This window comes from Taudactylus pleione, unplaced genomic scaffold, assembly GCF_031769625.1.
Source record: "Taudactylus pleione unplaced genomic scaffold, aTauple2 ptg000087l, whole genome shotgun sequence".
Taxonomy (NCBI): domain Eukaryota; kingdom Metazoa; phylum Chordata; class Amphibia; order Anura; family Myobatrachidae; genus Taudactylus; species Taudactylus pleione.
Genome location: NW_028284489.1, coordinates 2,846,869 through 2,859,005, shown reverse-complemented (window position 1 = coordinate 2,859,005; position 12,137 = coordinate 2,846,869). Strand labels below are relative to the sequence as shown.

The 12,137-nt window shown below is 45.4% G+C and overlaps 1 protein-coding gene across 1 annotated transcript in view; it reads right to left on the bottom strand.

The window, feature by feature from the left end:
• The window catches only part of LOC148529030 (single-stranded DNA-binding protein 3-like), a 551,001-nt gene that overhangs the window by 230,869 nt on the left and 307,995 nt on the right, over positions 1–12,137 (bottom strand). The gene's annotated exons all lie outside the window — the stretch shown is intronic.

The following is a 12,137-nucleotide window of genomic DNA, read 5'->3' as shown; positions in this document are numbered from 1 at the left end:
TCCAGTTCATTACATTTTGTGGGTTATTTAAAATCATAGCACAATTTGCATAATTAAATTTTTCTATTCAATTTTAGAAATTAATTTTAAACTCTGATTTATTGCTGTACAAAATATAAATTAAAAGTGAAAGTCCCACTCTTTGGACATTTTGTAATCAAAAGGAGTTCCCCTTTAACTTATTATTTAATGACCATATAGATTAAAATTAAGATTGAAGTATAGACCTGTTTGAGGATTAAATTCTTCTGGTTACACTAGGGGTTTCCACTTTAAATAGTAATATGCTGTATTGTCCTTATATTAGTACTGCTCATTGTATTTAGCTGGGTACCGGCAGAAAGGTAAACATGGGGGACAAATCAGAGATCGCTGCCAATCAACTTTGTTGTTGCTTGGATGTCTCCACCAACCACCTACAGTATAAAGTGGAAACTCCTTTAATTGTTAGGCCCATCTTAGTGAACTTTTGCCTATATTGAAATGTAAAAGAGACAAAGTATTTTTTTTTTTTAGCTGAGTAAAATTATGTATATATAAAATTAAGGTGAAGGTAACCGTTTGTACATCAATTGTGATGGGAACTATTTGATTAGTAAATTACTCTGCAAATGATGGGTTAGAACTGCGCTCTGCTGTATGGGCAGATGGGATGTGAGATGTATTGTTTGTGTCGGGGTGCTGCACCTTCCTAAAAGCAGGAGTACCGGGTCCTGTGTAACGATATAATGGGGTAGAGGATGCGGAGGGTGCGCTCGCCCTATGGGTGTAATGCTGGAGTAATAGTGTGTTGTGGTCTTTTGTGTTCGATGTTGTTTGTGGAGTGATGGGGTGTAGGGAGGGAAGGGGGTCTAATGGACTGGAGGTGGTGGGTGAGGAAATGAAGACAGAGGCAGAAATGGGGGCCAAAGGGTTTATTGGAAAAAAACAGTACTAATCCTGTTTGGTCCCAGGCACCCAGGTGGGGTGAGCGATCCACTTGGGGGTGTGTGTGGGTGGAGACTGGGGAGGTGAGTGGACCCTTTTAGGGGGCTCCTTTCCGTGCAGTTCAATAGACCGGCACGTTACCCCTGCTGGACCTTTGGTCAACAGTCTTAGGATGTCTCGGGGGGAGGGGAGTGGTGGGTTGGCAGTGGGTCTGGCGGTTGTGGATGTACACCCTGGCGGCGTCCCGCGCAGGGGTATAAGTCTCGGAGTCACTTACCTACCGGTAGGAATTGTTGGTGAAAAAGGCTTGGGCTGCTGGTAGCTGGTGTTAGTTTCCTTTTGCAGATGCGGTGTTGGATGGCTGTTGCGGTGTCAGCGGTTGGAGGAAGCTCTGTGTGTGGTAGTGGCTTGCTGGTGCACTGTGGGGCTTGGTGCACCGCGTTGCTGGCGTTCTGTTCCCGCTGCCTGGTGGGTGCCAGCTGGTGTGGATCGCTTAGGGATTGCTGCTGGACGAACAGCTGTGAGTGGAGCTGGTGTTGGTTGCTCCCAGGGGGCGGTGAGTGGTCGCCTGGGTCTAGCAGGTGGAGTGGTGATCAAGAGGAGTGTGAAGGGCTTTGCTAGGTGTGATGCCCAGCGCGGCCCTGCGGGTGGTGGGTAGAGAGGGTTCTGGAAGCAGCAAGGCTCGACCGAGTTCTCCACAGGAATGAAGAGCTCTGGTGTAAGCTGGCTGTGGTGTCAGAATGTAGGGGGTCTCCAACGCCTTTCGGCAGGGGCTTGAAGAAGGCAGAGCCCCTGCCGAAACGCGTTGGAGACCCCCTACATTCTGACACCACAGCCAGCTTACACCAGAGCTCTTCATTCCTGTGGAGAACTCGGTCGAGCCTTGCTGCTTCCAGAACCCAGCAGGGGTAACGTGCCTCTCTACCCACCACCCGCAGGGCCGCGCTGGGCATCACACCTAGCAAAGCCCTTCACACCCCTCTTGATCACCACTCCACCTGCTAGACCCAGGCGACCACTCACCGCCCCCTGGGAGCAACCAACACCAGCTCCACTCACAGCTGTTCGTCCAGCAGCAATCCCTAAGCGATCCACACCAGCTGGCACCCACCAGGCAGCGGGAACAGAACGCCAGCAACGCGGTGCACCAAGCCCCACAGTGCACCAGCAAGCCACTACCACACACAGAGCTTCCTCCAACCGCTGACACCGCAACAGCCATCCAACACCGCATCTGCAAAAGGAAACTAACACCAGCTACCAGCAGCCCAAGCCTTTTTCACCAACAATTCCTACCGGTAGGTAAGTGACTCCGAGACTTATACCCCTGCGCGGGACGCCGCCAGGGTGTACATCCACAACCGCCAGACCCACTGCCAACCCACCACTCCCCTCCCCCCGAGACATCCTAAGACTGTTGACCAAAGGTCCAGCAGGGGTAACGTGCCGGTCTATTGAACTGCACGGAAAGGAGCCCCCTAAAAGGGTCCACTCACCTCCCCAGTCTCCACCCACACACACCCCCAAGTGGATCGCTCACCCCACCTGGGTGCCTGGGACCAAACAGGATTAGTACTGTTTTTTTCCAATAAACCCTTTGGCCCCCATTTCTGCCTCTGTCTTCATTTCCTCACCCACCACCTCCAGTCCATTAGACCCCCTTCCCTCCCTACACCCCATCACTCCACAAACAACATCGAACACAAAAGACCACAACACACTATTACTCCAGCATTGCACCCATAGGGCGAGCGCACCCTCCGCACCCTCTACCCCAGTAAATTACTCTTGTTACAGTGCATGTTTCCAATTTAAAGGTTAATGGACATTTAGTTTTAATATTTAAATGAAAGAGACTCATAGGGGAAAAGTAATGAATTTGCAATTTGTCAAAGCTCAAATGGACAGAGAGTAGGACATTTAAAAATGTTTTATATAAACCAACATACATTACCATGGCTTTTTAGAACTCTAACAATATTGACTCTAACTGTAAATAGCACAAATAATAACAATTACAAGCACAAAAAAGGGCATAGTATTGACAAACTTCTATTCTATTACAGTCAGAATTTCCCAAAGTGGTTGATATAATTACCAACTTACTTCCCGAAACTTAAAGTTAAAGACGCAAAACTTTCTTCCAGCCAAGTTAGGGGGAACCAAACACCTATATATCATACTTGCTTACTCTTCCGAAATGGGCAGGAGTCTCCCGAAAATAAGGTGGTCGCTCCCGGCCTTCTGGAAGACTGGGCAAGTCTCCCAGAACCAGCCGCCGTCCTGCAAAGTAGCGTCCTTCACATTCAATACATTTTTTGCAGCGTTTCAAAAACTATTCAAAGACGCGCAGTAGACTATTTTGTGACATCACTTTAGTGTTGTAGCTGTGGCATTTTTCACTTCATCATCTGTTGAGAACTTATTTCCACACAGTTGTTTTTTTCAGGGTTGGGAATGCCCAGAAATCACAAGGTGCTAAGTCTGGACTACAGTATATGGAGGGTGTTCCAGTGCTGTCCAATTAATTTCAGTCAGTGCTGCCAATGCAACAGCAGCAACATGTGGTCAGGAATTGTCTTGGAGCAAAAACAACTGTTTCTTCAGCAAATGTGGTCTATTCTTTAACCTGGCTCCACACATATGGTTTTTCAGGATGTTTGCATAGTAGTCACCATTAATTGTCTGTCCACAGGAAACCTAGTGCTGTAGGATTATACAGTGCACATCAAAGAACAGCAGAAGCATGACTTTACATGCCGAAGGAATCATACGGAATGTTTGGGGCGGAGGAAATTTCACGTGTTTCCATACACTGGGCTGTTTGGATTCCGGATCATAATAACGAATCCAGGAAATCGGGAATCCTCTCAGACAACAATTTTGCAACATCTCCACAGTGGATTGTCTCCCAGAACGCACTTAGTCAGTCACTCGCATATTACACTCTTTGAAGTGCTTCCACCGCCATAACATTTCATGAGTTTCATTTCAGCTTTTTCCAAGTTTAACACAAAATTAATTCACACATCTCTCACAGACATGTCTTCCTCATCCGCCATGATGAAACATATGAAGATATTCCACTTGCTGTGACCAAACAAAGAAAACTACAGCAGTCCAACCGCAGGTACAGACACATCAATGTATGAGCTTCACAATAACCAGCATAGCATTGCCATGTCTACCTATGGGACAGACAAACAGAGGCAGTCTCATTACTTTTCAATCAGCCCTCATATATAATGAAACACCATTGTATAATAGATCTTTTTGGTGCCAGTGCTTAAAGCCACTATCAACATATGGGCCATGGCAGAGGTTTCCAAACTCCACCATTACAGTCCAGGTTTTAAGGAAATCCATGCTTGAGTCCAGATGGTTAAAATCAAATTGACTGAGGTACTAGTTAAGTCACCTGTGACATATGGTATAATGAATATGATGCCATTAGCTATGTTCATATAAATTTGTTTCCTCATAGAATTAAGTAGTTCCTGCCTACACTGCAGAAGATTTTTATTTTTGTATCTAAAAAAGATGTATTTATTTCAGGGGTGGTTTAAGTGAGGAGAGGGCACGCTGGCACAGTGCCAGCATCTACTGCGTACGCACAGGACTTCGGGATCATGGCACCCATGCCGGGATGTAGTTAATAGACCAGCGGATGCAATGCCGCCGGTCTAAATCCCGATTCCTCCTGCCCGGCAAGGAATTTAAGATAGGCGTCGAAATGCCGATGCCTATCTTAATCCCGACGCCGGAACAGTGAACCCCGCCATTCCGATCGTCCTCGGACAGATAAGTATAACACTTAGCCCGGGGATGGGGGGGGGTTAGGTTTAGGGACCCCTGGAGGAACTTAGGGTTAGGCACCCCCCAAGGGAAGGTTAGGGTTAGGCTAGGGGAAGGGGGGGGTTAGGGTTAGGCACTAGGGGGGAGGTTAGGGTTAGGCACACCCCCAAGAGAGTTAGGTTTAGGGTGCCGGGAGGGGGGTTAGGTTAGGCACCCCTGGGGGGAGGTTAGGGTTAGACACTAAGGGGGGAGCTTAGGGTTAGGCACCCCTAAAAGAGGGTTAGGGTGGGGAGAGGGGTGGGTTAGGTTACTTACCTGTAGCTGCCGTGATTTTGACCCGCCGGCCTGCCGGTGTCAGTATTTGATTACGATTCCTCCACGCTATGTTACTTATTATTCTACACTGAATGCGTAGATCTTTGGGAAAATGGCAGTCACACCATTTTCCCAGTGATAACACATATATACACACACTGACACATACTGTATATACAATAACATATGTATATACAATAACACACACAATCACATACATACACATATATAAACAATAAAACAGTAGACATACAGTACACTTACATTCTATGCAGCTGCTGCTCACTTCATGGGTCATATGAGGGTGGGGCTAGTCGTGTTGGCCCTGCCCCCATTTCATCAACGGTAGCAGCCCAGAAGGGGGAATTGGTCAGTCAGGGGGGATATCTAGGTACTCAGAAACCCCCCCGCGTGCTCTAGTGGTGGGGGCCCCGGGACTACCGCCCCTATCGTCCTTCCCTTAATCTGGCCCTGCTCATGAAGTACTAATTTATCAAGTGCAATACAGGTTGAGTCTCCCATATCCGTATATTCTAAAAACCAAAATTTTCCAAAAAACAAAATACTCGGGATTCTGGCGGTCGACATTTCAACCGTTTGCATCCTGACTACATCCCTAATGGAACATAGTTTGACCAAGTGCTAATTTGTACCCTGTATATGGCTTTCCCTTGCTCTACACAAATTATGTCTATATCCAAATCTCTTTTCATATCACCCTTCCCCACATGCAAAGCTTTGAGAAACACAGATTAACCGGGCTGCCTACCTGATGTAATACATTATTTTTTTACAAGATTCTAATAGACTTCAATAATACGCATGATATATTTCTGTCTTCCCACATCCTGCATTAAGCCTTTATTAGAGCAGTAAAAATATATTTCCAATATTGTAGACACCCAAATATTACCACCAACCCACCCACCCCCTCAGCAAGTTTTTACAGTAGCACATAAGTGATGCTTATTATGGCAGGGCATCTCTGCGGGATATCTGATGTAGGAAAACTGCTGGACAAAGGAATCTTATTCAGAAACAGTGTTCATTTTGACAAGGATTTTAAATTTAGTTTTAGTCTTAGACGCTTATTTAAAATTGTAGTTGGTTTAAAATCACATTTTAGTCCCTTTTTTTCTTTTGCTTTGTTTTAGTCAAGATTTAGTCAGTGAAACCTTAGTTTTATTTTAGTCTAATTTTAGTCAATGTTTTATTTTATTTTATTTATTTATTAACAGTTTCTTATATAGCGCAGCATATTCCGTTGCGCTTTACAATTGTAAACATTAATAGAACAAAACTGGGTAATAACAGACAGATATATAGGTAGGAAGGCCCTGCTCGCAAGCTTACAATCTATAGGTTATAATTTAGCAAAAGTTTAATGATGCTGTAATGTGTTTTACTGAAGAACTTTGCTCTAAATTCCCTTTAGAACTTGAAGTCAGCATACCTTTACCTGATACTTGCTGACAATCAGCTCCCACCTTCCGGGAGGGAGCTGACTGTCGGCTAACAGCGGGGGGCGTGTCCGGACAGCCGTGACAAGTTGGGGGCGGAGCCAGGGCGGCGTGATTGCGTCATCGTGGCCCCGCCCCCTCTTCACAATGCCGTTATTTTCAGCACTGTGAAGCAGGGGGCGGGGCTATGATGACACAATTCAGCGTGAATCGCATCACCGGCTTCCCTGCTGTGGGGATTTCTAGTGTATACCTGGGGGAGGTCGGGAGGGAATGTCGGGAGGCTTCCCTGCTGTGGGGATTTCTAGTGTATACCTGGGGGAGGTCGGGAGGGAATGTCGGGAGGCTTGCCTGCCTTTCCGGGGGGACGGGAGCGGTACCCGAAAATAGTGAGGCTCCCGGCCAAATCAGGAGGATAGGCAAGCCTGCTTTACCTATGTGTGTTTAGTAATCTAGGCTCAGAAGGCTGAGAATGTGTTACATACTGACTTACCGTAGTACTCCTCCCATATTATCATATGCAAATAAATGCCTTACTTTTGTTAGAACAAGTGCAATACATAATCATATTTCCTTTACAGGTCATATGTATTTTCTGCATTTTATCTAGAACACATACTTGTTCTTTGAAAAATTAAAATAACCCTACTTCAAAAATAGAAAGTAGTGTAGTGTATGTAGTATCAGTATTAATTTTGACAGGATTTTAAATTTAGTTTTAGACTATGGGGCCTATTCATCATTGGAGGCCGTATGGCCTCTGATGATGAAGTATTGAACTCGCTGCGTGGGATAGACTACACCGGAGCAATTCATCATTGCTCCGGTGAGGGGACAGCTGCTCCGAAAAGCAGCTGTCCCCTCAGTTAGTATCGCAGCTACAGATGCATTACTTACCGCCTCCTCCTCGTCCCGGTGTCGAAGCTGAATGATTGACCAGATCTCAAGTTAATATCGGGCGACGCCATTTTATGTTGCCCCTGACGACGCCATCTTGCGTCATCAGCATGAAACCATTGTGTGCGATGCTAATATGCTATTATTAGCATCGTGCGACTGCATTGGTACCGCATATTGTTAAAAGTTCTACCATACCCCATACGCACATTAAATCATACATATAATATTCAAGACGCACAGCGCACAGTTGCGCTGTTTATTAAAACACTCTGCACATAAAACTCACCACGCATATTAGCGACTACACACAATATCTTTACACTTATATATACTAAAACTTATAAAAAGGTTCCTTAAGCATTAAGGCTAATATTAGAGGTTTTATACGTTATCAAGTCTATTGTGAAATACATATATTTGGTATCTAAGGTTTAGATGATAAGTAGATAAGTAGACCATGTTTGGTGCCATTCTAAACCACTGTTTATTTGCAGACTTCCGGTTCCATCGGCAAGGAAATCGCAACATGCGTTTGAAAGTTATGGATCATAGAGAGATAGGCATTGAAATGTACTCTGTAATGTAATGTTTATTAGCCAGTTTAGACTTGTTCTTCGGCGGGAAAACGCACACAAAGAGCTGTTAGAGGGCTGAACTATTACAATACAAACTGACCTATGAACTGTATCGTAACAGAAGAACCAGGAGGAAGAACCAATGGGATTATGCCAACTCGTTCTATTGTATTGCCCATCTCTGCAAGGATACATATGCAAGCACTCTAGATCTGGTAGTTCGTCATCTTTCTTTCTGTTGGCGGAGGTTTCTTAGTTGATGCCGGGAAATCTGGATCCAGAGCGCATGCGTATGTATCGACTGTACTTTGTATTTTGTATAACATTTGCGCTAATTGTGTTATAGATCAAGGCGTGTAACTATATGCTTTTATGTGAATAATATCTTTTTGTGCTTTGGAACCACAATCAAAGTCTGCAAAGCAATTATTTCTTGTGCATACGCAACGCTAAATAGCGACATTAGGGTATAAAGATTAATAGGAATTCATACCGGCTACGCATGCGTGACCAGAGGTCACACATGCGCACAGCAGCCGGGGAGGTAGTGAGGAGGCGGTGGAGGGATCCCTCTTCGCATCCCCGTTACGCCTTCCCATTGGAAGGAGCGGGGATCCGAGAACAAGCGCCGTCTTTTCGAACCCCTGATGATGAATGGCGCGGTAACTAAAATACGCATGGTTGCTGGGCCATTTAGTGTTGATGAATAGGCCCCTTAGTCACTTATTTAAAATTGAACACAGATTTTGCCGTAATTTTCAGAAACAAAAATGATTCTAATTGGACAAGTGCCAGAGCTACCTAATCAGGAGCGGTCTGGTATTTCCTGCCTACTCTGCACCAGATTTATTTATTTTTTTATTATTATTTATTTTAAATATGTTTATTGAAGAATAAATCACTACAACATCACATTAGATACAACACGTGCATAGAAACACAGTAAAAGAAGTCAAAAGAAGTTCAATGACAATGACAGTGGGAATAAATTATATGCACAGGAAAATAGTGGGTGCATAAACAAGTTGAAAAGCTGCTGCCAATATACTGGAAAGGTAATAAAACGTAGACAACAAGAAATAAATAAAATGTGTGTGTGCCCAGGGGAATACATGTTGGGGGTGAAAAGAGCAAAAGAAGGGGACTCCCTCTGAATCCAGATTAGGAGAATGGTTTTCTTACCAGCTGCACTGATTGCTATTAACAATTTCTTACTGCCCCTAGTAAATGAGATTTTTATTTTTGTATTAACAAAATGCATTTACATCTGTTACAGTGCCATAGTCTACTGTGTATTCACAGGTCTCCGGGATCATGGCACCCGTGCCATGTTCCTGGTGTTTTCTATATTGTGTATGTGCAGATCTTCGGGAAAATGGCAGTCACGCCATTATGTGCAGTGGCAGGGCATCTCTGTGGGATATCCGTTGTAGCAATTAATGAAAACTGCTGGAGAGAGGAATCTTATTCAGGAACAAAACTTACAACCAGATTTTAATTAGACAAGTTGAATGTCAGTTATTATGTCATTAAAACAAGTGAGTATTTTTCTTTCTTTGCCTTCATCATTCCATTTTACTGTCATGGAAAAACCTCCACATGTACTACATATGGCCTTTGGGCTAAGATATTTCTCTCTCTATTGTGGATACCGCTACTTACTTTATCCTATGGTTTGAGTTGGAACCAGTACTTCAGGTCTCCCCCTTTATTTGCTACTCTAATTGGACAAGTGTCAGAGCCACCCAATCAGGAGCTGGCTGCTATTTCTCGTATATGTCTAATGCTCATGAGAAAACATACCTATCGAGTTATGTCACATGTACTGTATGATTACATCACTGTACAACATAGGAGTTAATAGGGATAGATCCAAAGAAGGGGATTTACTATGGTCAGGGAAACATTTACTGTATATTATATTCCCTTTGAACTTCGGGCCTGATTCAGACCCGGTCACTAAGCTGTGAACGCTCGCTAGGGGTGATTATCACACATCTGCGCATGCATCAAAGTACGCATGCGCGAACCTGTCACTGCGGCCGGGAATCATGCGCTCATAGTACACAGACTGGACGGTACTTTGAGTGACAGATTGCGCCGTTTGTGGGTGGTGACAGGGGAAGGTGCTTGTTAACAGGGGAGTGGAAGTGCGAAAGCAGGCGTGTCTGAGCGTCAAAACGGAGTTTAATGGGTATGTATAATTAGCAAAGTAGCATCATTGTAAACTTCACTTGGTTGTATTTTAGCCTCAACTGATCGCAGTGCTTGCGGTGGGGTAGGGGCTACCTCAAGTGCTGCGTGCAGCTCCGATGGGTCTCGATGTTCCCGATTAATCACACACTTCCTGGAGATGACATGTGCTAAGAGAGAGAGGTGGGCGGCTTTATACACCAGAGTACGCTCACTGCCGTCGCCCTCGAAGACATAGAGGGCGTCCTTAAGCCAGACAGTGCGATCGTGGGATTTGCATACCCGTCCCCTTTTGGCAGCGAGCGAGTGCAGTTTAGCGACCGGGTCTGAATCAGGCCCTTTATCTGTTGTTCCCCTCTACCAAATAAAGCAGTGGCATCACAGACGGTGTAATGGTTAGCATTACTGCCTCACAGCACTGAGGTTCTAGGTTAGATTCCCACTATGACCCTAACTGTGTGGAGTTTGTATATTCTCCCTGTGCTTGCGTGGGTTTCCTCCGGTTTCATCCCAAAAATATAGTGGTAGGTAAATTGGCCCCCAACTGAAAAATTAGCCCTAGTGTGTATCAAAACTTGCCTGTTTTTTAAAAAGCATTTCAGGGCAATTGAAAAAGCATCAGCTATGAGCGCGGCAGTAAAGTGGAAGTGTACATCTGAGAAGCGGACCGTAAACTTGACTTACATCCAAATGTAAATGAGCCACAAAGCAGTTAGTAAGATCTATTTGTCGATGATACTTTTCAGGACTTGCCAATTTCTTGTGTTTTACAAGGGGTTCCATATAAGTGACCAAGAGAAACCTTATATGAAACTGCATGTAGCCATAGGGATCACTGTGCCTTATAACCAATGAAGAGAAATGGCACTGATTATACCATTTGAATGTATATATCTCAGATTTCTTTTTTTTCCCCCAAGTATATACCAGCTACCAGGGGCGTATCTATAATGGGTGCAGGGTGTGCGGTTCAGGGGGGCCCCCGTACCGCACACCCTGCATCCATATTATTATTTACCTCTCCGGAGTCCCACGTCGGCGCGGGGGTCCGGCGCTGTAAAAACTGGAAAATGGCAGCAGCGGCCATTTTTTCGTCGTTCGCGCATGCGCAGTACAGGGAAAATGGGCGCGGTGGCCATTTTCCCGGTGACCTGCGCATACTCTATAGACTATGGCGAACTCTAGCGCCCAGAGTCTGTAACTCCGGCGCTGGCCACGCACAGCTCAGTGTCGGAGACTGCACACGGGCCCCCTCCACAGTAGAGACGCCGGCTACATAATGGGGGTAAGGTGCAATCATGTGGTAGGGAATTATAATTATAATTTATTTATATGGCACCACAAGTGTTCCGCAGCGCCTTACAAAGTACATAAACAAATAGGTGACCAGTGACTTACAGTACAATACAATACAATGCAGGACATGGATAATATACATTGCTAGATTAGCAACCATAACACCCACATAAGCAGCAGAGAATAAGTAACCAAACAATTAGATGAAAGTAAAGTAGGGAGAAGCACAAGAGGGTAGAGGGCCCTGCTCATAAAAGCTTACTTTCTAAATAGATTACATTCTTATAGATTGTAGGTCCACTGGGGCAGGGACTGATGTCATGCTTGCCGACATTCTGCTCCCTCCTTCCATGAGGGAGCTGAATGCCTGCATACAGCGGGGGGCGTGGCCGGGCAATTGGTCCGTTTTTGGGGGCGGGGTTGCACAATCACATTATCATGGCCCCGCCCCTCCTAACAATGCCGAAAATAAAGGCATTGTGAAGCAGGGGGTGGAGCCACGATGACGCAATTCAGCGTGAATCGCGTCATCAGGCCCCCCGCTGCCGGGGTTTCTAGTAGGTAGTCAGGAGGGCAGGCGGCAGCCGGGAGGCTTGCCTGCCTTTCCGGCGGGGTCGGGAGCGGCACCCAATATTCGGGAGGCTCCCGACCAAATCGGGAGGGTAGGCAAGCCTGA